Source organism: Scyliorhinus torazame, chromosome 2, assembly GCF_047496885.1.
Source record: "Scyliorhinus torazame isolate Kashiwa2021f chromosome 2, sScyTor2.1, whole genome shotgun sequence".
NCBI classification, from domain to species: Eukaryota; Metazoa; Chordata; class Chondrichthyes; order Carcharhiniformes; family Scyliorhinidae; genus Scyliorhinus; species Scyliorhinus torazame.
The window spans coordinates 87,119,314-87,146,000 of NC_092708.1; the positions used below are offsets into that span (position 1 = coordinate 87,119,314).

The 26,687-nt window shown below is 49.0% G+C and overlaps 1 protein-coding gene and 1 long non-coding RNA gene across 5 annotated transcripts in view; one reads left to right on the plus strand and one right to left on the minus strand.

Moving 5' to 3' along the window:
* Positions 1-1,512: 1,512 nt before the first annotated feature.
* On the minus strand, positions 1,513-20,676 carry LOC140389523 (uncharacterized). Its single transcript, XR_011934413.1, has 2 exons — positions 20,503-20,676; positions 1,513-2,986 (listed from the first exon to the last, which is right to left on the minus strand). It is a non-coding gene; the product is annotated as an uncharacterized lncRNA (long non-coding RNA).
* A 481-nt stretch (positions 20,677-21,157) lies between these two features.
* Positions 21,158-26,687, plus strand: part of spc25 (SPC25 component of NDC80 kinetochore complex) — a 67,576-nt gene continuing 62,046 nt past the window's right edge. The window contains exon 1 of one of the 4 annotated variants that reach the window (XR_011934412.1): positions 21,158-21,436. The gene's annotated coding sequence lies outside the window, so the exon portion shown is untranslated. Of the gene's footprint in view, positions 21,437-22,586; positions 22,839-26,687 lie in introns of those variants that run through there. The other 3 variants (XM_072473671.1, XM_072473682.1, XM_072473690.1) reach the window with 3 other exon arrangements.

Sequence of the window (26,687 nt, forward strand, 5' to 3'; positions counted from 1 at the left end):
GGGGGAAAACATGAAGCTGCCTCACTGCCAGGAGAAAAGGGACTTGTAACTTTAATGCTGTCCAGTGGTTAAAACACTTGCTTACAATTTAAGCTAACAATCACTATTTTGAACATGATTACTTGTCAGGAGTGGTGTTGATATGGTGGTTATTGCCTACTTAGAAACAACTTGTTGGCATTTGGCAAATGTGTACTCCATTTTCTTCCAAAAATATATTTTATTCCTAAAATTTATAAAAGTACAATGCATAGTTCAAAATTGGCATTCACATAAAGTCCAAAACTGATCAGTTTCAGTACAATATTGTGGCTCTCGGGTGCCTCATTACACATCACTAGGTTATATTTACATAGAACAGCCCTTCAGCCCACGATGTGTGCCGACCATTTATCCTAATCTAAGATCAACCAAACCTACACCCCTTCAATTTACTGCTGTCGATGTGCCTAAGAGTTACTTAAATGTCCCGAATGACTCTGACTCCACCACCTCTGCTGACAGTGCATTCCACACACCCACCACTCTAAAGAATCTACCTCTGACATCACTTCACATTTATCGGTTGAACTCTGCCACTTCTCAGCCCAGCTCTGCATCCTGTCTGTCCTGTTGTAATCTACAACTTCCCCAAACTTTGTGACATCGGCAAACTTACTAACCCACCCTTCCACTTCCTCATCCAAGTCATTTATAAAAACCACAAAGAACAGGTCCCAGAACAGATCCTTGCGGGACACCTCTGGTCACCGACCTCCAGGCGGAATACTTACCATCCACTACCACTCGCTGTCTTTCGGACAGCCAATTCTGTATCCAGCCAAATTTCCCTGCATCCCATGCCCCCTAACTTTATTCATTTCATGTTAAACTTACAGTCTATGGGGTTTTGCAGTTTCCAGCCCCTCAGTATACTATGGCAGGAGCACCTTGAAAGTGGCCTTTCCCCATAAACCTTTATGGCGGCTGGCCAAGTTTTAATCCATCCCTCAGCACGTCGCCCTGGACCATGGAATGTGCTAGTCAGCAACAGCTGGTTGTTCAGTTATTTTACTCAGGATTGTTCAGAAAGTGCTGCCCAATCATAGAATCATGTCTTATTTCGATTTGCTAGATGTGACATACATTCATAAACCAGGACACAGTCTGCAAACGTATACCAGGATTAAAAGCAGCTGCAAATAATATTGTTTGTGTAGGGCGGGGGGGCAATTATTCTGATCACACAATCTGAACATTGATGGAAATGAAACGCGTTCCTATTAATCCAACTGTTTGTTTTGGCGCTTGTTGCCAATTGTGTTTCTCTTAATTTGGCTCTGAAGATGGCGGCCAATATGGTCGCTTTCCTTCATTCTAATTACATTTTAGAACATAGTAAAATACAGCACAGAACAGGCCCTTCGGCCTACGATGTTGTGCCGAACCTTTGTCCTAGATTAATCAGATTATCGAGATACCACCACAAGGTTCAAAACCGAATACAGATCAAAGACTCGATACACCAGTTAGTAAGTTGAAACTCAATGCTAATTTATTTACACACAGTCAAATATACTCATGCATAAAACTCTACAAACTAAACTATCACTACTGCTAAAGCCTATACTTGGCTTTGGGTGCCCACTCAGTCAGAGGTACAATGGCCGTTCGGTTCTGAGGCTGCTGGGGTCAAACTGGTATGGAACAACAGCTAAGAGCGCCTGTCTCGTAGCGTGCGTTGACCTTGGACTTGTTCTGATGTTGTTGGGCAGGTCTCCTTGGTGAGAGCCGGAGCCAAGTGAGCGATTCTCTCTTGGGGGATCCTTCTACCCAAAAGGGGCTTCGCGCGCTTTTGGGCGGACCTTGAACTTGGCCCCAATTAATTGGGCCGTTTCCCAATCGTTCCTATAGATTCCCTCCAATAGAGGGGTGGGTGCCCTGATGGCTGGGCGTGTCCTAGGTGGCCGTTGGCCTGCTTTGTTCTAGTCTCCTCTGGCGCCGGGGTGTCTGCCTTGGTATTGTTTACTTAAATGTTACTCTTTTGTCCCCGGGGATGGTTTATTAGTATGGTAATGGTTTTGCAGTTTCGGTCTTGTCTGGGAGCTGCGGCCCCAATCAACAGACAAACCCTGCACCTGCTTGCTTTCTCAGTATTGTCCATTTTCCCTGCAATCTTTGCAAAGTGTCCATTTTGTAATTGGGAAGTGGCCATCCCAGATGTCTACATTCCCTCCTTGTGATCCTCAACGCGAAGCATGAAGGGTCACATTACTGCGTCATCGTCGTCTTCGTTCTTTGACCAAGCAGGGCACCCATAAGCACTTCACGGGCTCTATACTGCCCTATCCTATGAAACACAATTTTTACCTAAAATCATTTTACTTACATACATTAGTATAAAACTGCTATGACATTCAGGCATGCATTACAAAATTTTAAAAAACGAACCTCTAACTATCCTCAATAAACTATCCTTACTCAAACAAGCAACAATAATTCTACAACATTTTAAATGCACAAAATAGCAACGCAAGTTTCTCTGGCTTGGCAGTCAGGCACAGAGGTTTACATTTCTTTATTGAACAAAACACAAAGAGAAGCGGATGCACTTTAATTCATTCAAGGGGTTGGGGGGTTTGGTGAAGTCCGAAAATAGGGGACCTAAACGTGTATACCGGGGTGCGAGAGCGGTAGGCTCTCCGCCATTTTCTGATTCTGAGTGTCTGCACGACACTGCAGAGTATTGCCAGTACTAAGAGTGATTGTACGATGTACGATAGTGAATACCAGGTTATGAACTTGTCACACCAGGTCGGGATGTCGGTAACTATCTCGGGGAGTAGTGTATAGTAGGAGTGGGAATCATTCATGGCCTGTGTGGTAGGGGTCAGGGGGGTAGCGTCCGCGCGCAACTGAAGGGATCCCGCTAAGATCCAGGTGAACATGAAGGTTGTCTTCATCTTTTCCGTCTTTCTGTCTTTTTTCTTCCTCGGGTTCCGGAGTTCTATGGACACGAGCATAATATCTGTTATTATCTTGCTTAAGATCTCGTATGTCTGTCTGTCCTTTGTTGCCAATTACCCATTATGATTGGTCGCCATCTGTGACTCCTTCATTTAAAAAAAAACTTTGGGACAATACATCCAAGAAAAATACTGACACAGTGTGAGCTGTCTCGCAGTCTGTGCGATCTACCATCCTAGTGTTTGAGGATGTAAATAGCATACGGAAGCAACCTAAGGGTCGCCAAAAACAAACAAAAGAATTTTGAACTGAAAGTGCCAAAATGGGGTGTGTGTGGGCCGCGGCGGGTAAGAAATGGGTGGAATCGCCAGGTAGGACGGTGACCAGTGACGTATGTGCTCTACAGGAGCGTAGCTGACCTCAGGCAGGGCGGGGACCAGTGCCATTTCTCCACTGCCTGAGCGACCGGCAAGAACGGGTAAGAATGTGGTCGTCGTGGGGGGCTGCCTCTCGTGATCGAATCAGGAGAGTAGCTATGAGTGGTGTCTGTCGACAAACTAGTTCCTCTAACAGCCATTGGGCGTCAAAGGGTGGTGGCGTGGGGCCATGAAAAACTTTCAAATTCACAAACAACAAACATGTACCTTAAACGAACAAACATACAACAAACATGGTGCAGGTTCCATCAGAAAGGACACTATCGCTTCATCGGTTTCTTTTTTCCATCATCTGGACACCCCATTGCTCAGTAGCGAACAGGGTCACAAAGGGAGTTTGGTCAGACTCTGTCATCATCTTCTCCTGGCTGCCATACTCTTGATTGGAGTAGTTTGGCTAAAGCTGCGTGGGTGAATTGGGGTCCATCTCATCATTCCGGATGAGCCTGAACGAATTGTCGCGGTGCCAGAATCGTGTGTCGAGGTTGGAGTTGTTAGGTTGTAATCCGTAATCGTCAGGCGGTGGGTCGGAGCTTTGATGTATGTGATTTCGAAGGGGTCACTGGAATCATGCTCGGATTTGCTGAGAGTGGGGCCTGGTGCAGGGGTGTATTCATAACGTGGTGTGCTGTGGCTTTCGTCATTGCTGTCGCTATCACTGTCGCTGCTGGTTGAAGGAAGGGAGAGGCGGAGTCGTGCCTCTGGGGGTGGAGTTGAAGTTGTGTCTGAGGATGGGCTGGACTGGCTGGGGGAGGGTAGGAATACATTATCTGTGGGTGGGGCGTGCTCGTCTGCTGCTGCGAGCAAGATGTGGTGAGAATGGTTGTCTGTGTGCCATAATCCTTAAGCTGGTTTATGTGAAACCACGCAGACTTGCCATTGGGATATGTGATTTTGTATACCGGGGGCTTACTTTGTCCGAAATGGAGTACGGTCCGGAAAATTTGGGGGAAAGGAATGAACTGGGGTTGTAGAGGGAAAGCATCACTTGCTGCCCTACTACAAACTCGGCGGCGTGTACCTTTTTGTCGAAACAAGCTTTGCTTTGTTTCCTCCTGGTCCCAAGTCTCACAGCTGCTGCGAGTTGGGCTGCCTTTATATTCTCAAGTAACTGCTGGACAGCATTTTCATGCGTGAGGGCGGTGACTGCGGGGCTGGCCAAATCCAGTCCTAATAAATACTCTGTCCCTTTCATGGGGCGTCCGATCATGAGGGTGTGGGGGGTGTATCTAGTGGATGTGAATACCGTGTTTCGTAAGAACATCAGTGCAAATGGGAGAACTGAGTCCCAGGTGCTGTTCTGTTGTACCATTTTCCTGAGGGTGGCTTTTAGAGTTCTGTTCATCCTCTCTACAATGCTGCTTGACTGGGGGTGGTAGGCTATGTGAAACTTTTGCCTAATTCCGAAAATTGTGAGGGCGTTTTTCATTACTCGTCCTGTAAAATGGGAGCCTTGATCGGACTCTATACTGCGTGGGAGGCCCCATCTTGTAAAGATGTGCTGTGTTAGTATTTTAGCTGTTGTCTTGGCCGTATTCGTTCTCGATGGAAAAGCTTCCACCCATTTTGTGAAGGTGTCGATGACCACCAATACATACTTATAACTATTTCTGCAGGGGGGTAGGGGTCCTATGTAGTTATCTGCAAATTCGTCCAGGGGCCATTAACGGCGTGTGTGACTAAGCTGAGCCTTTCTTGCATATCTGTCCGGATTGTTCTGGGCACAGATCAAGCAATTTTCAATGTCGTGACTAACATCGGCTTTTAAATCTTAATTTAGTTTAATAGCTTATTGTCACAAGTAGGCTTCAATGAAGTTACTGTGAGAAGCCCCTAGTCGCCACATTCTGACGCCTGTTCTGGGAGGCCGGTAGGTGAATTGAACCCACGCTGCTGGCCTTGTTCTGCATTACAAACCAGCTGTTTAGCCCACTGTGCTAAACCAGCCCCTAAATCAGGCCACCAGGAGAGCGGTCTGAGGTGGGCTTGATGTCCATGATTGTCATGGAACTGACAAATAATCTGGTTCCTGTCCTGGCTGGGAACTACATAAATGCCTTCTTTTAAAATCACACCGTCGTGTGTGGTGATTGCGTTTTTAAAATTGTCATACGGGGCTGGGAAGGTTCCTTTTAAAACTTCCCTGAGTTTTTCATCTTCCTTCTGGGCCTTTGCTAGATCCTGAATGTTGGTCTGTGAGACCTGAACTGGGGTGCTCTCGGGGGGGGGGTTCCAAAAATAACCATGCTTGGAACCTGCCTTCGCTAGGGCGTCTGCTTTAACGTTACCGGGGGGGGGGGGGGGGGGGGGGAGAACGGTGATGACTGCGAACCTTAATTATGCCATATTTCCTATTTTTGGCTGTCTCTAGGATATGTCGAAGTAATGGGGCTGAGGGTAGGGGCTTTCCATCTGCGGAAACAAATCCTCTAGTTTCCCACAGGGATAGGAATTCCGTTAAGCTATTACAGACATATAAGCTGTCCGAATAGATGTCTGCTGGGGTCGGAAACGAGTCAGGGCAGTCTACGATATAAGCTATGGCTGCCAGTTCTGCTGCCTGCGAGCCTAGATGTCCTGGCAACTTTAGTGAAATCTCTTCAAGGGCGCGTCCCTGCACGTCCACTACACAAATGCCGCAACTGGTAATTCTCTTTCCGTTCAAAACTGGAGGAGCCATCCACATAAATGTTCAGGAATGCGCACGTGTCTGTGGGCTGGGGTCTCTGGGGTGTTATACCTGCTTTCCTGGGAGCTGTCTTAGGTATAAATGGGCCTGTGTTGTGTTTTGTGGTGATGATCTCACACTCATGTGGGGTACCGGCATATTGCAAATTATCGGCTAGGAAAGAGTGGGTCTTGGTTCTTTTAACTGTAATGTCCCGTCCCTGTAAAAGAAGGGTCCAACGGGCTGCACGGATTTGGCTGACTGCACCATCTTTAAGTCGACCGTCTAATAATAGCTGTGTTGGGGTGTGTTCAGTGAGAATGGTGATGGGGTTGAGTCCTGTAATGCAGGCGAAGTACTGTACTGCCCACAAAACTGCGAGCTGGTGCCTTTCGCAGGCAGAAATTCCTTGCTCGACAGGATCTAACACGCGTGAGGCGTATGCCACGGGGCGTAATTGGTCATGGCGTTCCTGGAGGAGTACGGCCGAAAGGGTTCGGTCGGTGCTTGCGACTTCAATTGCGTACGGGGAAAGTGGATCTGGGTCCTGTAATGCGGGGGCTGTGCTGAGGACTCTTTTTAAAGCATCCCCGGCTTCCGTGTGCTGTGGAAGCCATTCCCAAGGTGCCTGCTTCTTGAGGTCGGATAGGGGCGCTGCTTTTGTGGCGAAACCATCGATATGGTTTCGGCAGTAGCCAACCAGTCCTAAAAATGACTGAGACATTATGGGGAAGGGGCAATTTGACGATCGAGTCAATTCACTTTTGCTCGATCTCGCGTTTACCATGTGTGATTACTGTACCCAAGTAAATCACTTTTTCCCTGCAAAATCTGGGCCTTCTTGGGGTTGACTTTACATCCAATTTCTTTTAGGAGTGCTAGGAGTTTGGCGAGAAGCGAAATGTGCTCTCCCTTTGTGTCTGTCTGTAGTAACAAGTCACCTACATACTGGACCAGACAATCGGGGCGGGAAAATTTTGCTAGTCCATTTGCCAGCTGTCGGTGGAAAATGGAGGGGGAGTTGTGGAAGCCTTGTGGAAGGCACGTCCACGTATACTGTTGTCCCTGGAACGTAAAGCTGAATTTGTACTGGCACGCTTTATCCAATGGAATGGACCAAAAGCCGTTGCTAATGTCCAAAACCAAAATTTATTTTAACTGGAGTCCCTGTTTGAGCATGGTCTCGGGACTAGTGGTTACGTTGGGGGCTGCTACTGGGGTTACTTTGTTCAGTTCCCGGTAATCAATGGTCAGTCGACATGATCCATCGGGTTTCCTGACGGGCCAAATTGGTGCGTTGTTCGTGGAGGCTACTGATCTGAGTATGCCTTGATCAAGCAGACTCTCTATTACTTTGGAGATTTCTCCCTCTGCCTCTTGGGGAAAACCATACTGCTTTTGGGATCTGGGGTCGGGACCTGTAATGTTTACCAAGCATCGCTACAGGGGCTGTGATGTGTCCTTGTTGTAAATGACCTGTAAAGCCGCTGAGTGTGATGGTGTCTGTTGTGGGCCACGTGTCTCGCTGAAACATCGTGGAGGAATTGAGTGTGGTGCGGGACCCTCCTGTGTCCCAAAGAAATTCTACGGGGTGTCCCCGGACTTTGCCTGGTCTACCGGACTTGTCCCAAAGGGTGTCGCAGACCCAAGTTGGGGAGCCCGAACACCGTCAGTCGGTGCCGTTCATGTCTATGTTCTCTGAATGGGCACTAATGCTATGGATTGGCTTTGCCTATTCTTATTTAGGGTGCCTGTCTGTCGGTTTCTCTTCTGCTGCTTTTGGGGCACGTTGCACTCTCGTGCAAAGTGTCCTAAATGTCCACAGTTGTAACATTCCTGGGGTTTTGGCTGTGGTGGGCTGTTCCTGCCCTCATTTACCCATGCGGGGTTCTAGTGCGTTTAACTGGATTCATGTCTGCCTGCTCTTCCTCGGGTTTTGCAAATGCGGTTTTGCCTTGGACGGATTGTTCCCAAGTGCGGGACAATCTCTTCAAAACCCATTTCTCGTTGTGGGCCTCGTCTGAGGGGTCGTAATTTGTGCAAGCTCTCTGTCCTGTGTCTGTCGCGTGAGAGACTAGGATTCAAGTCCATTTGGCCATGTTATCTGGGGACAAATGGGCGCGGGCTAACTCTCCGAAAACTGCTGTGAAATAGAACATAGAACATAGAACAATACAGCGCAGTACAGGCCCTTCGGCCCACGATGTTGCACCGAAACAAAAGCCATCTAACCTACACTATGCCATTATCATCCATATGTTTATCCAATAAACTTTTAAATGCCCTCAATGTTGGCGAGTTCACTACTGTAGCAGGTAGGGCATTCCACGGCCTCACTACTCTTTTCGTAAAGAACCTACCTCTGACCTCTGTCCTATATCTAGTACCCCTCAGTTTAAAGTTATGTCCCCTCGTGCCAGCCATATCCATCCGCGGGAGAAGGCTCTCACTGTCCACCCTATCCAACCCCCTGATCATTTTGTATGCCTCTATTAAGTCTCCTCTTAACCTTCTTCTCTCCAACGAAAACAACCTCAAGTCCGTCAGCCTTTCCTCATAAGATTTTCCCTCCATACCAGGCAACATCCTGGTAAATCTCCTCTGCCCCCGCTCCAAAGCCTCCACGTCCTTCCTATAATGCGGTGACCAGAACTGTACGCAATACTCCAAATGCGGCCGGACCAGAGTTCTGTACAGCTGCAACATGACCTCCCGACTCCGGAACTCAATCCCTCTACCAATAAACGCCAACACTCCATAGGCCTTCTTCACAACCCTATCAACCTTGGTGGCAACTTTCAGGGATCTATGTACATGGACACCTAGATCCCTCTGCTCATCCACACTTTCAAGAACTTTACCATTAGCCAAATATTCCGCATTCCTGTTATTCCTTCCAAAGTGAATCACCTCACACTTCTCTACATTAAACTCCATTTGCCACCTCTCAGCCCAGCTCTGCAGCTTATCTATATCCCTCTGTAACCTGCTACATCCTTCCACACTATCGACAACACCACCGACTTTAGTATCGTCTGCAAATTTACTCACCCACCCTTCTGCGCCTTCCTCTAGGTCATTGATAAAAATGACAAACAGCAACAGCCCCAGAACAGATCCTTGTGGTACTCCACTTGTGACTGTACTCCATTCTGAACATTTCCCATCAACCACCACCCTCTGTCTTCTTTCAGCTAGCCAATTTCTGATCCACATCTCTAAATCACCCTCAATCCCCAGCCTCCGTATTTTTTGCAATAGCCTACCGTGGGGAACCTTATCAAACGCTTTGCTGAAATCCATATACACCACATCAACTGCTCTACCCTCGTCTACCTGTTCAGTCACCTTCTCAAAGAACTCAATAAGGTTTGTGAGGCATGACCTACCCTTCACAAAGCCATGCTGACTATCCCTGATCATATTGTTCCTATCTAGATGATTATAAATCTTGTCCCTTATAATCCCCTCCAAGACTTTACCCACTACAGACGTGAGGCTCACCGGTCTATAGTTGCCGGGGTTGTCTCTGCTCCCCTTTTTGAACAAAGGGAGCACATTTGCTGTCCTCCAGTCCTCTGGCACTATTCCTATAGCCAATGATGACATAAAAATCAAAGCCAAAGGTCCAGCAATCTCTTCCCTGGCCTCCCATAGAATCCTAGGATAAATCCCATCAGGTCCCGGGGACTTATCTATTTTCAGCCTGTCCAGAATTGCCAACACCTCTTCCCTACGTACCTCAATGCCATCTATTCTATTAGCCTGGGGCTCAGCATTCTCCTCCACAACATTATCTTTTTCCTGAGTGAATACTGACGAAAAATATTCATTTAGTATCTCGCCTATCTCTTCAGACTCCACACACAATTTCCCATCCCTGTCCTTGACTGGTCCTACTCTTTCCCTAGTCATTCGCTTATTCCTGACATACCTATAGAAAGCTTTTGGGTTTTCCTTGATCCTTCCTGCCAAATACTTCTCATGTCCCCTCCTTGCTCGTCTTAGCTCTCTCTTTAGATCCTTCCTCGCTACCTTGTAACTATCCATCGCCCCAACCGAAACTTCACACTTCATCTTCACATAGGCCTTCTTCTTCCTCTTAACAAGAGATTCCACTTCCTTGGTAAACCACGGTTCCCTCGCTCGACGCCTTCCTCCCTGTCTGACCGGTACATACTTATCAAGAACACGCAGTAGCTGATCCTTGAACAAGCCCCACTTATCCAGTGTGCCCAACACTTGCAGCCTACTTCTCCACCTTATCCCCCCCAAGTCACGTCTAATAGCATCATAATTGCCCTTCCCCCAGCTATAACTCTTGCCCTGCGGTGTATACTTATCCCTTTCCATCATTAACGTAAACGTCACCGAATTGTGGTCACTGTCCCCAAAGTGCTCTCCTACCTCCAAATCCAACACCTGGCCTGGTTCATTACCCAAAACCAAATCCAACGTGGCCTCGCCTCTTGTTGGCCTGTCAACATATTGTTTCAGGAAACCCTCCTGCACACACTGTACAAAAAACGACCCATCTATTGTACTCGAACTATATCTTTTCCAGTCAATATTTGGAAAGTTAAAGTCTCCCATAATAACTACCCTGTTACTTTCGCTCATATCCAGAATCATCTTCGCCATCCTTTCCTCTACATCCCTAGAACTATTAGGAGGCCTATAAAAAACTCCCAACAGGGTGACCTCTCCTTTCCTGTTTCTAACTTCAGCCAATACTACCTCGGAAGAAGAGTCCCCATCTAGCATCCTCTCCGCCACCGTAATACTGCTCCTGACTAGCAGCGCCACACCTCCCCCTCTTTTGCCTCCTTCTCTGAGCTTACTAAAACACCTAAACCCCGGAACCTGCAACATCCATTCCTGTCCCTGCTCTATCCATGTCTCCGAAATGGCCACAACATCGAAGTCCCAGGTACCAACCCACGCTGCCAGTTCCCCTACCTTGTTTCGTATACTCCTGGCATTGAAGTAGACACACTTCAAACCACCTACCTGAACGCTGGCCCCCTCCTGCGACGTCAAATCTGTGCTCCTGACCTCTATACTCTCATTCTCCCTTACCCTAAAACTACAATCCAGGTTCCCATGCCACTGCTGCATTAGTTTAAACCCCCCCAAAGAGCACTAACAAATCTCCCCCCCAGGATATTTGTGCCCCTCAGGTTCAGATGTAGACCATCCTGTCTGTAGAGGTCCCACCTTCCCCAGAAAGAGCCCCAGTTATCCAAAAATCTGAAACCCTCCCGCCTGCACCATCCCTGTAGCCACGTGTTTAAATGCTCTCTCTCCCTATTCCTCATCTCACTATCACATGGCACGGGCAACAACCCAGAGATAACAACTCTGTTTGTTCTAGTTCTGAGCTTCCATCCTAGCTCCCTGAAAGCCTGCCTGACATCCTTGTCCCCTTTCCTACCTATGTCGTTGGTGCCAATGTGGACCACGACTTGGGGCTGCTCCCCCTCCCCCCTAAGGACCCGGAAAACACGATCCGAGACATCACGTACCCTTGCACCTGGGAGGCAACATACCAAACGTGAGTCTCTCACGCTCCCACAAAATCTCCTATCTGTGCCCCTGACTATAGAGTCCCCAATTACTAATGCTCTGCTCCTCTCCCCCCTTCCCCTCTGAGCAACAGGGACAGACTCCGTGCCAGAGGCCCGTACCCCATGGCTTACCCCTGGTAATTCCCCCCCCCCCCACAAGTATCCAAAGCGGTATACTTGTTTCTCAGGGGAACGACCGCAGGGGATCCCTGCACTGACTGTTTTTTCCCAGTCCCTCTTACAGTTACCCACCTATCTCCAATCTTTGGTGTAACTAATTCCCTGAAGCTGCTATCTATGACCCCTTCTGCCTCCCGAATGATCCGAAGTTCTTCCAACTCCAGCTCCAGTTCCCTAACTCGGTCTTGGAGGAGCTGGAGATGGCAGCACTTCCTGCAGGTAAAATCAGCAGGGACACTAACTGCATCCCTCACCTCAAACATCCTGCAGGAGGAACATTGCACTCCCTTCCCTGCCATTCCTCTAACTTTCTACCAAGATCTGGCTAACAACTAAATTAAATTTTTATAAAAAATAATAATATAATAAAAATATGGTACTTACCTCCGACCAATGGGTTTTATTATTAGGTTAGAGGAGGAGGGTGGGTGGGAGACACTACACGTGTAGTGTCTCGGGTTTCCTCTCCACCAGAATTTATTGGTGAGGGTCTTCCCAGACGTCCGCGGGTCGACTTCCTGATCCCGCCTAAAAAACTAATTTAAAAAAAAAGAAAAATTCTCAGCTCCTGCTGAAATTGACTAACCAGCCAGCTCCACTCCCGCCGAAATCGACTGGCCTGCCCCTGCAAAGAGAAGTGCTTTTAAAGGTTGACTTACCTCCCAGCAACCTCCTTTCGCAATGCTCCCGCTGAAACTGACTCACCAGCTGCTCTCACGCCGCCGAAATCGACTGGCCTGCCCCTGCAAAGAGAAGTGCTTTTAAAGGTTGACTTACCTCCCAGCAACCTCCTTCCGCAATGCTCCCGCTGAAATTGACTAACCAGCTGCTCTCACGCCGCCGAAATCGACTGGCCTGCCCCTGCAAAGAGAAGTGCTTTTAAAGGTTGACTTACCTCCCAGCAACCTCCTTCCGCAATGCTCCCGCTGAAATTGACTAACCAGCTGCTCTCACGCCGCCGAAATCGACTGGCCTGCCCCTGCAAAGAGAAGTGCTTTTAAAGGTTGACTTACCTCCCAGCAACCTCCTTCCGCAATGCTCCCGCTGAAACTGACTCACCAGCTGCTCTCACGCCGCCGAAATCGACTGGCCTGCCCCTGCAAAGAGAAGTGCTTTTAAAGGTTGACTTACCTCCCAGCAACCTCCTTCCGCAATGCTCCCGCTGAAATTGACTAACCAGCTGCTCTCACGCCGCCGAAATCGACTGGCCTGCCCCTGCAAAGAGAAGTGCTTTTAAAGGTTGACTTACCTCCCAGCAACCTCCTTCCGCAATGCTCCCGCTGAAACTGACTCACCAGCTGCTCTCACGCCGCCGAAATCGACTGGCCTGCCCCTGCAAAGAGAAGTGCTTTTAAAGGTTGACTTACCTCCCAGCAACCTCCTTCCGCAATGCTCCCGCTGAAATTGACTAACCAGCTGCTCTCACGCCGCCGAAATCGACTGGCCTGCCCCTGCAAAGAGAAGTGCTTTTAAAGGTTGACTTACCTCCCAGCAACCTCCTTCCGCAATGCTCCCGCTGAAATTGACTAACCAGCTGCTCTCACGCCGCCGAAATCGACTGGCCTGCCCCTGCAAAGAGAAGTGCTTTTAAAGGTTGACTTACCTCCCAGCAACCTCCTTCCGCAATGCTCCCGCTGAAACTGACTCACCAGCTGCTCTCACGCCGCCGAAATCGACTGGCCTGCCCCTGCAAAGAGAAGTGCTTTTAAAGGTTGACTTACCTCCCAGCAACCTCCTTCCGCAATGCTCCCGCTGAAATTGACTAACCAGCTGCTCTCACGCCGCCGAAATCGACTGGCCTGCCCCTGCAAAGAGAAGTGCTTTTAAAGGTTGACTTACCTCCCAGCAACCTCCTTCCGCAATGCTCCCGCTGAAATTGACTAACCAGCTGCTCTCACGCCGCCGAAATCGACTGGCCTGCCCCTGCAAAGAGAAGTGCTTTTAAAGGTTGACTTACCTCCCAGCAACCTCCTTTCGCAATGCTCCCGCTGAAACTGACTCACCAGCTGCTCTCACGCTGCCGAAATCGACTGGCCTGCCCCTGCAAAGAGAAGTGCTTTTAAAGGTTGACTTACCTCCCAGCAACCTCCTTCCGCAATGCTCCCGCTGAAATTGACTAACCAGCTGCTCTCACGCCGCCGAAATCGACTGGCCTGCCCCTGCAAAGAGAAGTGCTTTTAAAGGTTGACTTACCTCCCAGCAACCTCCTTCCGCAATGCTCCCGCTGAAACTGACTCACCAGCTGCTCTCACGCCGCCGAAATCGACTGGCCTGCCCCTGCAAAGAGAAGTGCTTTTAAAGGTTGACTTACCTCCCAGCAACCTCCTTCCGCAATGCTCCCGCTGAAACTGACTAACCAGCTGCTCTCCCGCCGCCGAAATCGACTGGCCTGCCCCTGCAAAGAGAAGTGCTTTTAAAGGTTGACTTACCTCCCAGCAACCTCCTTTCGCAATGCTCCCGCTGAAACTGACTCACCAGCTGCTCTCACGCCGCCGAAATCGACTGGCCTGCCCCTGCAAAGAGAAGTGCTTTTAAAGGTTGACTTACCTCCCAGCAACCTCTTTCCGCAATGCTCCCGCTGAAATTGACTAACCAGCTGCTCGCACGCCGCCGAAATCGACTGGCCTGCCCCTGCAAAGAGAAGTGCTTTTAAAGGTTGACTTACCTCCCAGCAACCTCCTTCCGCAATGCTCCCGCTGAAACTGACTCACCAGCTGCTCTCACGCCGCCGAAATCGACTGGCCTGCCCCTGCAAAGAGAAGTGCTTTTAAAGGTTGACTTACCTCCCAGCAACCTCCTTCCACAATGCTCCCGCTGTAATTGACTAACCAGCTGCTCTCACGCCGCCGAAATCGACTGGCCTGCCCCTGCAAAGAGAAGTGCTTTTAAAGGTTGACTTACCTCCCAGCAACCTCCTTTCGCAATGCTCCCGCTGAAACTGACTCACCAGCTGCTCTCACGCCGCCGAAATCGACTGGCCTGCCCCTGCAAAGAGAAGTGCTTTTAAAGGTTGACTTACCTCCCAGCAACCTCCTTCCGCAATGCTCCCGCTGAAATTGACTAACCAGCTGCTCTCACGCCGCCGAAATCGACTGGCCTGCCCCTGCAAAGAGAAGTGCTTTTAAAGGTTGACTTACCTCCCAGCAACCTCCTTCCGCAATGCTCCCGCTGAAACTGACTCACCAGCTGCTCTCACGCCGCCGAAATCGACTGGCCTGCCCCTGCAAAGAGAAGTGCTTTTAAAGGTTGACTTACCTCCCAGCAACCTCCTTCCGCAATGCTCCCGCTGAAACTGACTAACCAGCTGCTCTCACGCCGCCGAAATCGACTGGCCTGCCCCTGCAAAGAGAAGTGCTTTTAAAGGTTGACTTACCTCCCAGCAACCTCCTTTCGCAATGCTCCCGCTGAAACTGACTCACCAGCTGCTCTCACGCCGCCGAAATCGACTGGCCTGCCCCTGCAAAGAGAAGTGCTTTTAAAGGTTGACTTACCTCCCAGCAACCTCTTTCCGCAATGCTCCCGCTGAAATTGACTAACCAGCTGCTCGCACGCCGCCGAAATCGACTGGCCTGCCCCTGCAAAGAGAAGTGCTTTTAAAGGTTGACTTACCTCCCAGCAACCTCCTTCCGCAATGCTCCCGCTGAAACTGACTCACCAGCTGCTCTCACGCCGCCGAAATCGACTGGCCTGCCCCTGCAAAGAGAAGTGCTTTTAAAGGTTGACTTACCTCCCAGCAACCTCCTTTCGCAATGCTCCCGCTGAAACTGACTCACCAGCTGCTCTCACGCCGCCGAAATCGACTGGCCTGCCCCTGCAAAGAGAAGTGCTTTTAAAGGTTGACTTACCTCCCAGCAACCTCCTTCCGCAATGCTCCCGCTGAAATTGACTAACCAGCTGCTCTCACGCCGCCGAAATCGACTGGCCTGCCCCTGCAAAGAGAAGTGCTTTTAAAGGTTGACTTACCTCCCAGCAACCTCCTTCCGCAATGCTCCCGCTGAAACTGACTCACCAGCTGCTCTCACGCCGCCGAAATCGACTGTATCCACAAGCATCCAGCAAACGCTGTGGGATACTCTGGCTTCTTTTGCCTACACTTGTTTAGGCCTTCTACGGGGTCTCCTCTGTTATAGCCGATCGCATCCAGGATCGCTGTGTGCATTTCTTGGAGTGTGCCTCCTCCTACATTACTGTCGGGAAGGGCTGCCACGACTGAAGGGCCGAGGCTTAAAACTGTGAGCTTCACTTGCTCCTTTTCGTCCAGGCCATACATGGTAGCCTGCTGTTTAACTCTAGCCAAAAACTGGTGGGGGTCTGATGTGGGAAGGAACGGTGTAATCTTTCCACATGCGTCCCGTAATTGGGTCATGGTTAAAGGGGTTGTATACAGGAAATCTGTGTTTCCTTCTGCTGCGGCCCTGCGGTGTGTGGTTACAGGGTTCATGGGGGTGTGTTCTGCCTGTTCAGTCGGGGGTTGGGGTGCTTTCCTCTTTTGGGGTTTTTCTTGCGTACATGTCCCATGTACGTATCTGTGGGCAGTCTCATTTAACTCCTGCCAATCGGGTACGTTTTCCTGGTCTAATTGGGGTCCAAACGTACTTTGAAACCCATTCTGGACAGAAAGCAGAGATTGCAATTCTGCAATTTGCTTCCGGCACTTTGCGTGATCTACGGAGCTCTGCCTTTGTTCCGTCGTGGAAGCATGGAGCGCTCGTAGGGCTGCTTTCAAATCAATGCACTGTTTCTGCAATTTCTTTACCTGTTGCTCGGTTTCTTGTCTTACCAAGACCGCATGTCGCGTGTCCTAGTAGGCCTTATCAGGTAGGGGCTGTTTAGCACAGGGCTAAATCGCTGGCTTTGAAAGCAGACAAAGCAAGCCAGCAGCACGGTTCAATTCCTGTAACAGCCTTCCCGAACAGGCGCCGGAATGTGGCGACTAGGGGCTTTTCACAGTAACTTCATTGAAGCTACTTGTGACAATAAGCGATTTTCATTTCATTTCATTTTCATATTGGGTCTGAAAACTACTCAAATGGGCGAGACAAGACTGGTGTGCCATCTTGGCATCATCCACCTCTTTGTCCCTCGCTGCTAACTGTTCTCTTAAATCTTTATTCTCTTTCTCAAACTCGCTCACATCTCCCTCACTATTTCTGTCTCTCTCCTCAATCTCTCTACGGAGCGTCCTAACGATCTCCTCTGTGCCTCGCAATTGTGCCAAACAGGACACGATTGCCATCGGCTTGCGAGCTTTCCCTAAGCTCTCCTTGTGGATCTCTGACAGGTTCTCCCACCAAGTATGTCCTATACTCCCGGGACCCGTTTCATCATTCGCGCAGAATTCGCTCCAAAGGGGCCATCCTTTCCCTTTGAGGTACTTTCTGATTTCCTCTTCCCGTACGGGACACTGTCCTACTCTACTGGTCGCTGCGACCTCGAATTCCTGGAGGTTCATAAGGCGTTCCATTGCCTTCATTGCTATTTTCTCTATCTGGGTTCTCTACTGAATTTGGAACAGGGGGTGAGAAAGTGGTGATGTAAACACGGGTACGGCTTACGCTAATTTCCGGCATACAAAACTCCCGACAGTCTTACGCAACAAAGTCTCTCCGATTTACCTTATATCCCTGTTAGTACGCATGCATTAACACACTTCCGAATCTCGGAGGTATGATCAGTATCGTTCTTACACTTGTGGTTTTTCTGTTTCCAATTGGATTCCAATTCAAATTTGGTTCTCTCGGAGTGGTTAGGCCACTTCTCAGTCAAGTCCCGTCAGATGTCGCAGTAAATGTTGCTAATTGTATTTCTCTTAATTTAGCTCTGAAGATGGCGGCCAATATGGTCGCCATTCTTAATTCTAATTACGTTTTGCTCTAGAGTCGCCAGGTATCTCTCGATACCGCCACAAGGTTCAAAACTGAATACTGATCAAAGACTCGATACACCATTAGTAAGTTCAAACTCAATGCTCATTTATTTACACACACAGTCAAATATACTCATGCATAAAACTCTACAAATTAAACTATCACTACTGCTAAAGCCTATACTTAGCTTTGGGCGCCCATTCAGTCAGAGGAACAATGGCCGTTGTTCGGTTCTGAGGCTGCTGGGGTCAAACTGGTATGGAATAACAGCTAAGAGCGTCTGTCTGGTAGCGTGCGTTGACCTTGGACTTGCTTGTTCTGATGTTGCTGTTGGGCAGGTCTCTCCTTGGTGAGAGCGATTCTCTCTTGGGGGATCCTTCTTATACCCAAAAGGGGCTTCACGTGCTTTTGGGCGGGTCTTGAACTTGGCCCCAATTAATTGGGCCGTTTCCCAATCGTTCCTATCGATTCCCTCCAAGAGAGGGGTGGGTGCCCTGATGGCTGGGCGTGTCCTAGGTGACCGTTGGCCTGCTTTGTTCTGGTCTCCTCTGGCGCCGGGGTGACTGCCTTGGTATCATTTACTTAAATGTTACTCTTTTGTCCCCGGGGATGGCTCATTAGTATGGTAATGGTTTTGCACTTTCAGTCTTGTCTGGGAGCTGCGACCCCAATCAACAGACAAACCCTGCACCTGCTTGCTTTCTCAGTATTGTCCATTTTCCCTGCAATCTTTGCAAAGTGTCCATTGTGTAATTGGGAAGTGGCCATCAAAGATGGCTACAAGCTGCATACTTGCAATTACTCTTTGTACCCATGGGAAACCAGTTATAGATGCAAGGCCTCTGGCTCTACTTGACTTGCATTGTTAGATACACCGATGGGGAAAGCTAAATAAATGTAGCTGTCACCACAGTCTGAGGGGACTATAGGCTGTTCTCCCCTATGAGAGCTAACTAATGGCGATTTAACTTGGTGATTCAGTTTACCAGCCGATACGGTAATTGAACCCATGCTGTTGGCATTGTTCCACATCATGAACCAGTCACCAGCCAACTGTAGCCACTAAAATTGGCCAACTCCCGATTCAAAATGGCGAACGGCAAAGGCTGATGGGCAAGTCAGCCAACAAGACAAAAACCAGCAGCTGCAGGTTTGCTGTGTATTTACCTCTGCAAAAACCAGACAACATCGATACCAGCGACCATCAGCATAACAAAGTGAACAGCCATCTGCATACTGATGAGCAATCCCCGGGAACAATAAGTAACATTTTGACACACAAAGCAAAGCCAGACTCCTCGGCGCCAGCAGGAGCCAACACAAAGGAGGTGAACGAGCACCTCAAGACCGCCCATCGATCAGGGAACCGCTCCAGTATTGGAGAAAATCGAACCAAGCGATTGGGACAAAGTCCAATCACTTGGGACCAGGTACAGGGTCCGCCCCGAAAGGCGGGAAGCCCCTGGGGACTATAAGAGTCAAGCTCAAATCGCACGCTTCTTCAACTCTTCGCTCTCTTCACGCTCTTCTTCCTGCCCGGGTCACCCAGCAACAACGAACCAACATTGACCGTGACCGGTGCAGTGACTCCAGTGATCATCGAACTCGTAAGTCTTAATTCAACGCTCGCTACGAGATAGGCGCTCCTAGCTACCAATCCGTACCAACTTTGAATCCCGCAGACTCAGAACCCGAACAAAAGGCCATTTGTTCCCATGACCTGGTGGGCCAGTTCAAAGTTAAGTATAGGCCTGTTAGTTGTAGAAGTAGCTTAGACGTAGAAATTGTGCATGAGTAGCGATTACTGTGTATAATAAATGTGCTTTGTTTTAAATCTTTTTAATCGGTGTATTGGATTATTGATCATTACTCGGACTTGAACCTCATGGCGGTATCATAAAGATACCTGGCGACTCGAGAGCAAAGGTAAAGCAGAGCAATTGAACCAAGGAGAAAATCAGCAACACAACTGAGCGAAGCGATCCCCAAAGGTGAATATGGCATCAATGAAGACCTTAATCCAGTGATGTACTGCCAGCCGCATAGAATTTACAGTGCAGAAGAAGGCCATTCAGCCCATCGAGTCTGCAGCGGCTCTTGGAAAGAGCACCCTATCCCCATAACCCAGTAACCCCACCCAACACTAAGGGCAATCTTGGACACTAAGGGCAATTTATCATGGCCAATCCACCTAACCTGCACATCTTTGGACTGTGGGAGAAAACCGGAGCACCCGGAGGAAACCCACACACACACGGGGAGGATGTGCAGACTCCGCACAGACAGTGACCCAAGCCAGAATCGAACCTGGGACCCTGGAGCTGTGAAGCAATTGTGCTATCCACAATGCTACCGTGCTGCCATGACGTCACTAAAGTCTCCACATGCAACCTGGAATCACCCGGAGGCAAAAACGTTCAGTGCCACAATTACTGTTCGAGCCATTGGGTGGCCACCCACACGGCTATCTCACTGGAAAGCATGTAACAAAGGGACGTGAGTATTTTGATACACAAAATCTTTGGAGGCAGTGTCACTCCGTCACTGCAGGCAAGACATCCTGACTCGGTACACTCAGTTGGCAGGCCTTCACCTACCCCTGCCTGCTGCTGCTGCCACCCCTTCCTCAGCCCCATACTCTGTAGCAGGTTGTCCACCTTTCTGCAACCCCTGGCCACCTGGCCTCCACCTTCTCTTCACTGGAATGATGTCTCAACAGAATGGACAAACCCTATATCAGACACAGGTTCACAGCGCAAGTGGTGCAGTGTTGGTGAGAACCCCTCCATTCTGCCCCTTTCTTTGAGGAGATTCTCCGGTGCAGATCTAACTGTTACCTTATCTGTCTTTTCGAGTGTCGCTGAAAAATAAAGCTGCCGCGACTCAACATTGGGCGCATGCGATGTTTTATTCCAGTTAAGCGGCTGCTGAACAAGTTCCATTGTTCAGTAATGATTTTAAAAAGCGCGGCGCCCACCCTCCTGCTACAAGATGGGGCTCGATGTGGTGACGTCAGGTTTTCATCCAGACACTGAGTGCCGGCAACTCGGCCCCGCCCCCTCCCGGCTCACTGCCCCGCCCCCTCACTGCCCCGCCCCCTCCCGGCTCACTGCCCCGCCCCCTCCCGGCTCACTGCCCCGTCCCTTTCCGCTCACTGCCCCGCATCCTTCCGGCTCACAACCCCTCCCCTCCGGCTCACTGCCTGCCCCCTCCCTGCTCACTGCCCCGCCCCCTCACTGCCCCGCCCCTTTCAGCTCACTGCCCCGCATCCTTCCGGCTCACAACCCCTCCCCTCCGGCTCACTGCCTGCCCCCATTCCTGCTCACTGCCCCGCCCCCTCCCGATTACAGCTCCGCCTCTCACCGCCCACAATCCCAGCTCCTGGATCACCGTCTGGCCCCCTTCCGCACCCAGCCTCTCCCAGCTCAGTCCCGCCCCCTATTTACAGTGCGTTCCTCCCTTTACACTTTGATCTTTGCCGGATGTTACTGTCTGGGTCCTGGGTTGTACCACCGCGAAATCATGCGGCTTGCAGAAACATTGTCCAAACCTGAAAGGGTTTAACGCCCAATCGATTAAAGAATTCCACATTATGGCTTCTATTTTGTTTGACAGGGAGTAAGACAGGTCCGCCTGGACCGCGCCCCCCCCCCCCCCCGGCAGCTTTCACTGACTTGGTACATTCCACTTGAGGCGCCACCGTTGAAATTTGAAAAGGAGAGAGCGCGAGACGGGGAATCGCCGAGGAGCGGGTGAGCGCGAGCTGGTCCTGTGAGTTCTTGCATTGTCCCACTGCCTGGCAGCGCCGCACAGCTCAGCCCATCACCTGGTTGTGCGATCGCTTAGCTCCATTAATGAGGGCGGCAAGGAGAGGGTGGAGCGGCGAGGTGGCAACTGCAACCTCGGAAGCTGTGGCAAAACCTACCCTTATTCTTGACAAAGTATTTTTTTCCCGATTCATTCTTTCGCAGGATGTGGTCGATATTGGCCAGGCCAGAATTTATTGCCCACTCCTAATTGCCCTTCAGAAGGTGGTGGCGAGCTGCTGCAGTCCCTGAGGTGTAGGTAGACCCACAGTGCTGTTAGGGAGAGAGCGCCTGGATTTTAACCCAGTGACAGTGAAGGAACATGAAACATCGAGTAAGATGTCTCACAACACCAGGTTAAAGTCCAACAGGTTTGTTTGGAATCACTAGCTTTTGGAGCGCTGCTCCTTAGGTGACTTTAACCTGGTGTTGTAAGACTTCTTACTGTGCTTCCCCCAGTCCAACGCCGGCATCTCCACATCATAGAAAATCAAAGCAGGAGGAGGCCATCCGGCCTTTGAGCCTGCTCGTCATTCATTATGATCATGGCTGATCAAGTTCAACACCCTGATCATGCCTTGCCTCCATATCCCATTAGCCCCAAGAGTTATATCCAATTCCTTGTTGAAATTACACCATGTTTTGGCCTCAACTACTTTCTGTGGCAGTGGATTCCACAGATTCACCAATCTGGGTGAAGACATTTCTCCTCCCCTCAATTCTAAAAGGTTTACCCTTTTTCCTCAAGCTATGACCCCTAGTTTTGGACTTCCCATGATGCGGAACAGAGAATCACTACAGTACAGAAAGAGACCATTTGGCCAATTGAATCTGCACTGATCCATATCCCACCCTATCCCTGCAACTCCATAATCTAACCTAACCTTCACATCCCTGGACACTAAGGGGCAATTTTAGCATGGCCAATTCGCCTACCCTGTACACTTTGGACTGTTGGAGAAAACCGGAGCACCCGGAGAAAACCCGCACAGACATAGGGAGAGTACAAACTCCACACCAATAGTGACCTAAGGCAGGGTATCATAGATTATCATAGAATTTACAGTGCAGAAAGAGGCCATTCGGCCCATCGAGTCTGCACCGGCTCTTAGAAAGAGCACCCTACCCAAGGTCAACACCTCCACCCTATCCCCATAACCCAGTAACCCCACCCAACACTAAGGGCAATTTTGGACACTAATGGCAATTTATCACGGTCATTCCACGTAACCTGCACATCTTTGGACTGTGGGAGGAAACCGGAGCACCCGGAGGAAACCCACGCACACACTGGGAGGATGTGTAGACTCCGCACGGAGAGTGACCCAATCCGGAATCGAACCTGGGACCCTCCAGAGGAAGCTGAGGTGTTTGTGCAGAAACAGTGACTGGGATCGAGATAACTGAATTATATTGGTTGGGAGATGTATGGCTCGGGGTGGGAGTGTAAAATGTGAGGTTTTGGTGGGGTGTTTATTGGGCATTTTGGAGCTTTGTACCTGAATTTGTACTGTGGGCTTTGTGGGATGGATGTTATTGCTGTTCGAACATTTTAAAGTTAGATTTCACTGGGGGGGGGGCGGGGGTGGGGGGGGGGGGCTGGTTGGCGTTATGGTTTTTTGTTGCAATGCTTTTTACTCTGATGGGGATCGTCCTGTGTGATAAATAGCTGAATAATTAGTTCCTTTTAGCATAAACTTGGGTGTTTTGTTTTGATTGGGTTTTGGGGAGGGGTGGTGGTCTTTATTTGCTTTGTTTGCTGGGTTATTTGGTGTGGTATTAATGCCAGAGGGGTGGTTCTGTGACAATGACTGTAAACCTTTCTTGCTGGAGGCTTTGGCGGCTGTGTTGGGTGGTTCTGGTGTCAGCTCCCTGAGCAGTTGCTGGACAACCTCCCCAGGTGAGAATGCCTGATTCTGGGGGGGGGGGGTTAAACGGCCCGGTAAAGTGTTTGTCCAGCTTTGAATAAGGGTCATCTGGATTTGAAACATTAGCTCTTTTCTCTCCCTATAGATGCTGCCAGACCTGCTGAGATTTTCCAGCATTTTCTCTTTGGTTTCAGATTCCAGCATCCGCAGTAATTTGCTTTTATTGAGCGTCATTGAGGAGGTTTATTGCTGAGCAAGTGTCACTTGCTAACACTGTTAATGTCACTTCCATTATCTTATGATGCCAAGACTAGACTGATAGAGCAGTAGTTGGCGAGGTTAGATATGCCCCACCTCTTATGCATAAGACATATTGGGCATTTTTCCACTTTACCAGACAAATGCCCGTGCTGTAGCCGTAGTGGAACAGTTGGGCTAGAAGCCCAGATAGTTTGGAGCACAGGTCTTCACTGCTATTGCTGGAACGCTGTCGGGGCCCATAATCTTTGCGGCATCCAGTGCCTTCAGATGTTTCTTGGTATCATGGAGTGAATTGAAATGGCTGAAGACTGGCATCTGTGATAGTGGGGGACCTCCAGAGGAGGTCAAGTTGGATCATCCACTTCTGGCTAAAGATTGTTGGCAATGCTTCAGCCTTACCTTTTGTGCTGGTCTCCCCCATCATTAAGTATGGGGATATTCCTGGGGTTTCCTCCTCCTGTTCGTTGTTTAATTATCCGCCACCATTCCCAACTGGAAATGGCAGGTCTGCAGCACTTAACCTGATCCGTTGGTTTATGGGATCAATCACGCAGCTCATTCTGTTTGAAATTTATCCCATATAACATGGTATCAGTGCCACAAAACATGATGGAGGGAATCCTCAATGTGAGGAGAGGACTTCACCTCCATATAAGGACTGTGTGGTAGTCACTCTGACGAATACTGTCAGATAGGTAGTTTGTTGAGGGTAAGGTCAGTTTTTCCTTGTATTAGTCAGGCCGCACTACAAAATGCTCAATTTTGTGGCTCTTTCTCCCCCCCCCCCCCCCACTCCCAAAAATGCTTGCATTGAAAACTGTACAGAGCTTTGCAGTAATTAAAATTATTTAAATTAAAATCGTCCAAAATTATATGTGTTGCATTAGAAAGATTGCTGATGCTCAAAAGGAGAAGGAAAGTACTGCCACATCTCAGGGCCTCTTCTGGATGCTTCCAGATCACTCCTGTACTGATAAAAAGGGGAGCAGAGACAACCCCGGCAACTATAGACCGGTGAGCCTCACGTCTGTAGTGGGTAAAGTCTTGGAGGGGATTATAAGAGACAAGATTTATAATCATCTAGATAGGAATAATATGATCAGGGATAGTCAGCATGGCTTTGTGAAGGGTAGGTCATGTCTCACAAACCTTATCGAGTTCTTTGAGAAGGTGACTGAACAGGTAGACGAGGGTAGAGCAGTTGATGTGGTGTATATGGATTTCAGCAAAGCGTTTGATAAGGTTCCCCACGGTAGGCTATTGCAGAAAATACGGAGGCTGGGGATTGAGGGTGATTTAGAGATGTGGATCAGAAATTGGCTAGCTGAAAGAAGACAGAGGGTGTTGGTTGAGGGGAAATGTTCAGAATGGAGTTCAGTTACAAGTGGAGTACCACAAGGATCTGTTCTGGGGCCGTTGCTGTTTGTCATTTTTATCAATGACCTAGAGGAAGGCACAGAAGGGTGGGTGAGTAAATTTGCAGACGATACTAAAGTCGGTGGTGTTGTCGATAGTGTGGAAGGATGTAGCAGGTTACAGAGGGATATAGATAAGCTGCAGAGCTGGGCTGAGAGGTGGCAAATGGAGTTTAATGTAGAGAAGTGTGAGGTGATTCACTTTGGAAGGAATAACAGGAATGCGGAATATTTGGCTAATGGTAAAGTTCTTGGAAGTGTGGATGAGCAGAGGGATCTAGGTGTTCATGTACATAGATCCCTGAAAGTTGCCACCCAGGTTGATAGGGTTGTGAAGAAGGCCTATGGAGTGTTGGCCTTTATTGGTCGAGGGATTGAGTTCCGGAGTCAGGAGGTCATGTTGCAGCTGTACAGAACTCTGGTGCGGACGCATTTAGAGTATTGCGTACAGTTCTGGTCACCGCATTATAGGAAGGACGTGGAGGCTTTGGAGCGGGGGCAGAGGAGATTTACCAGGATGTTGCCTGGTATGGAGGGAAATACTTATGAGGAAAGGCTGATGGACTTGAGGTTGTTTTCGTTGGAGAGAAGAAGGTTAAGAGGAGACTTAATAGAGGCATGCAAAATGATCGGGGGGTTGGATAGGGTGGACAGTGAGAGCCTTCTCCCGCGGATGGAAATGGCTGGCACGAGGGGACATAGCTTTAAACTGAGGGGTAATAGATATAGGACAGAGGTCAGAGGTAGGTTCTTTACGCAAAGAGTAGTGAGGCCGTGGAATGCCCTACCTGCTACAGTAGTGAACTCGCGAACATTGAGGGCATTTAAAAGTTTATTGGATAAACATATGGATGATAATGGCATAGTGTAGGTTAGATGGCTTTTGTTTCGGTGCAACATCGTAGGCCGAAGGGCCTGTACTGCGCTGTATCGTTCTATGTTCTAAATATGTGCTTAGTAATACTCCTTACCTTATCACCCAATGTTCTTGGATATCTGACTGAATAACGTCATAGGAATTTGCCAGTGGTTTTGCAATAAATTATTAAGAACGGAGCATTTTTAAAAATAAAAGTAAGAAGCGGGGTAGGAGACATTTCTTTGTAAGTTATCTTGGTCAGGAATAGAAAGGCCAAGTGAGTTGTAAATGTACTGAACAATGCAACTACACAGTGTCATGTTCTGTTGTGTGGCCGAAGTGAACAATGAGCTTCAGAACATGTAGTTTAAAATAATTTCTTATAGAACAAACTTCGTGGTAAGATAATTAGAGTAAATTAACGAACAAACAACTAACACCAAACAACTCTTGTGGAACTACTGCAAATACGGCGATCTATCTCCCAACACGATCAGCTCCCAACTCCCAGATCACATGGTGACGTGATGGGATTACAATGCCACCTACTGGTCGGAGGTCGTGCATAACAACATTATGTACAAACTCATATTATGCATATCATCACACATAGAATCTAAATTGATTTGTGCACATTATTTTGCAAATCTTCGTTCAAGAGAAGTGGGCTTCACTGGCCAGGCCAGAATTTATTGTCCATTGCTAACTGCCCTTGAGAAGGTGGTGAGCTGCCTTCTTGAATCGCTGCAGTCCATACAGTGCAAGTACACCTGCAGAGCTGTTAGGGAGGGAGTTCCAGGATTTAACCCAGTG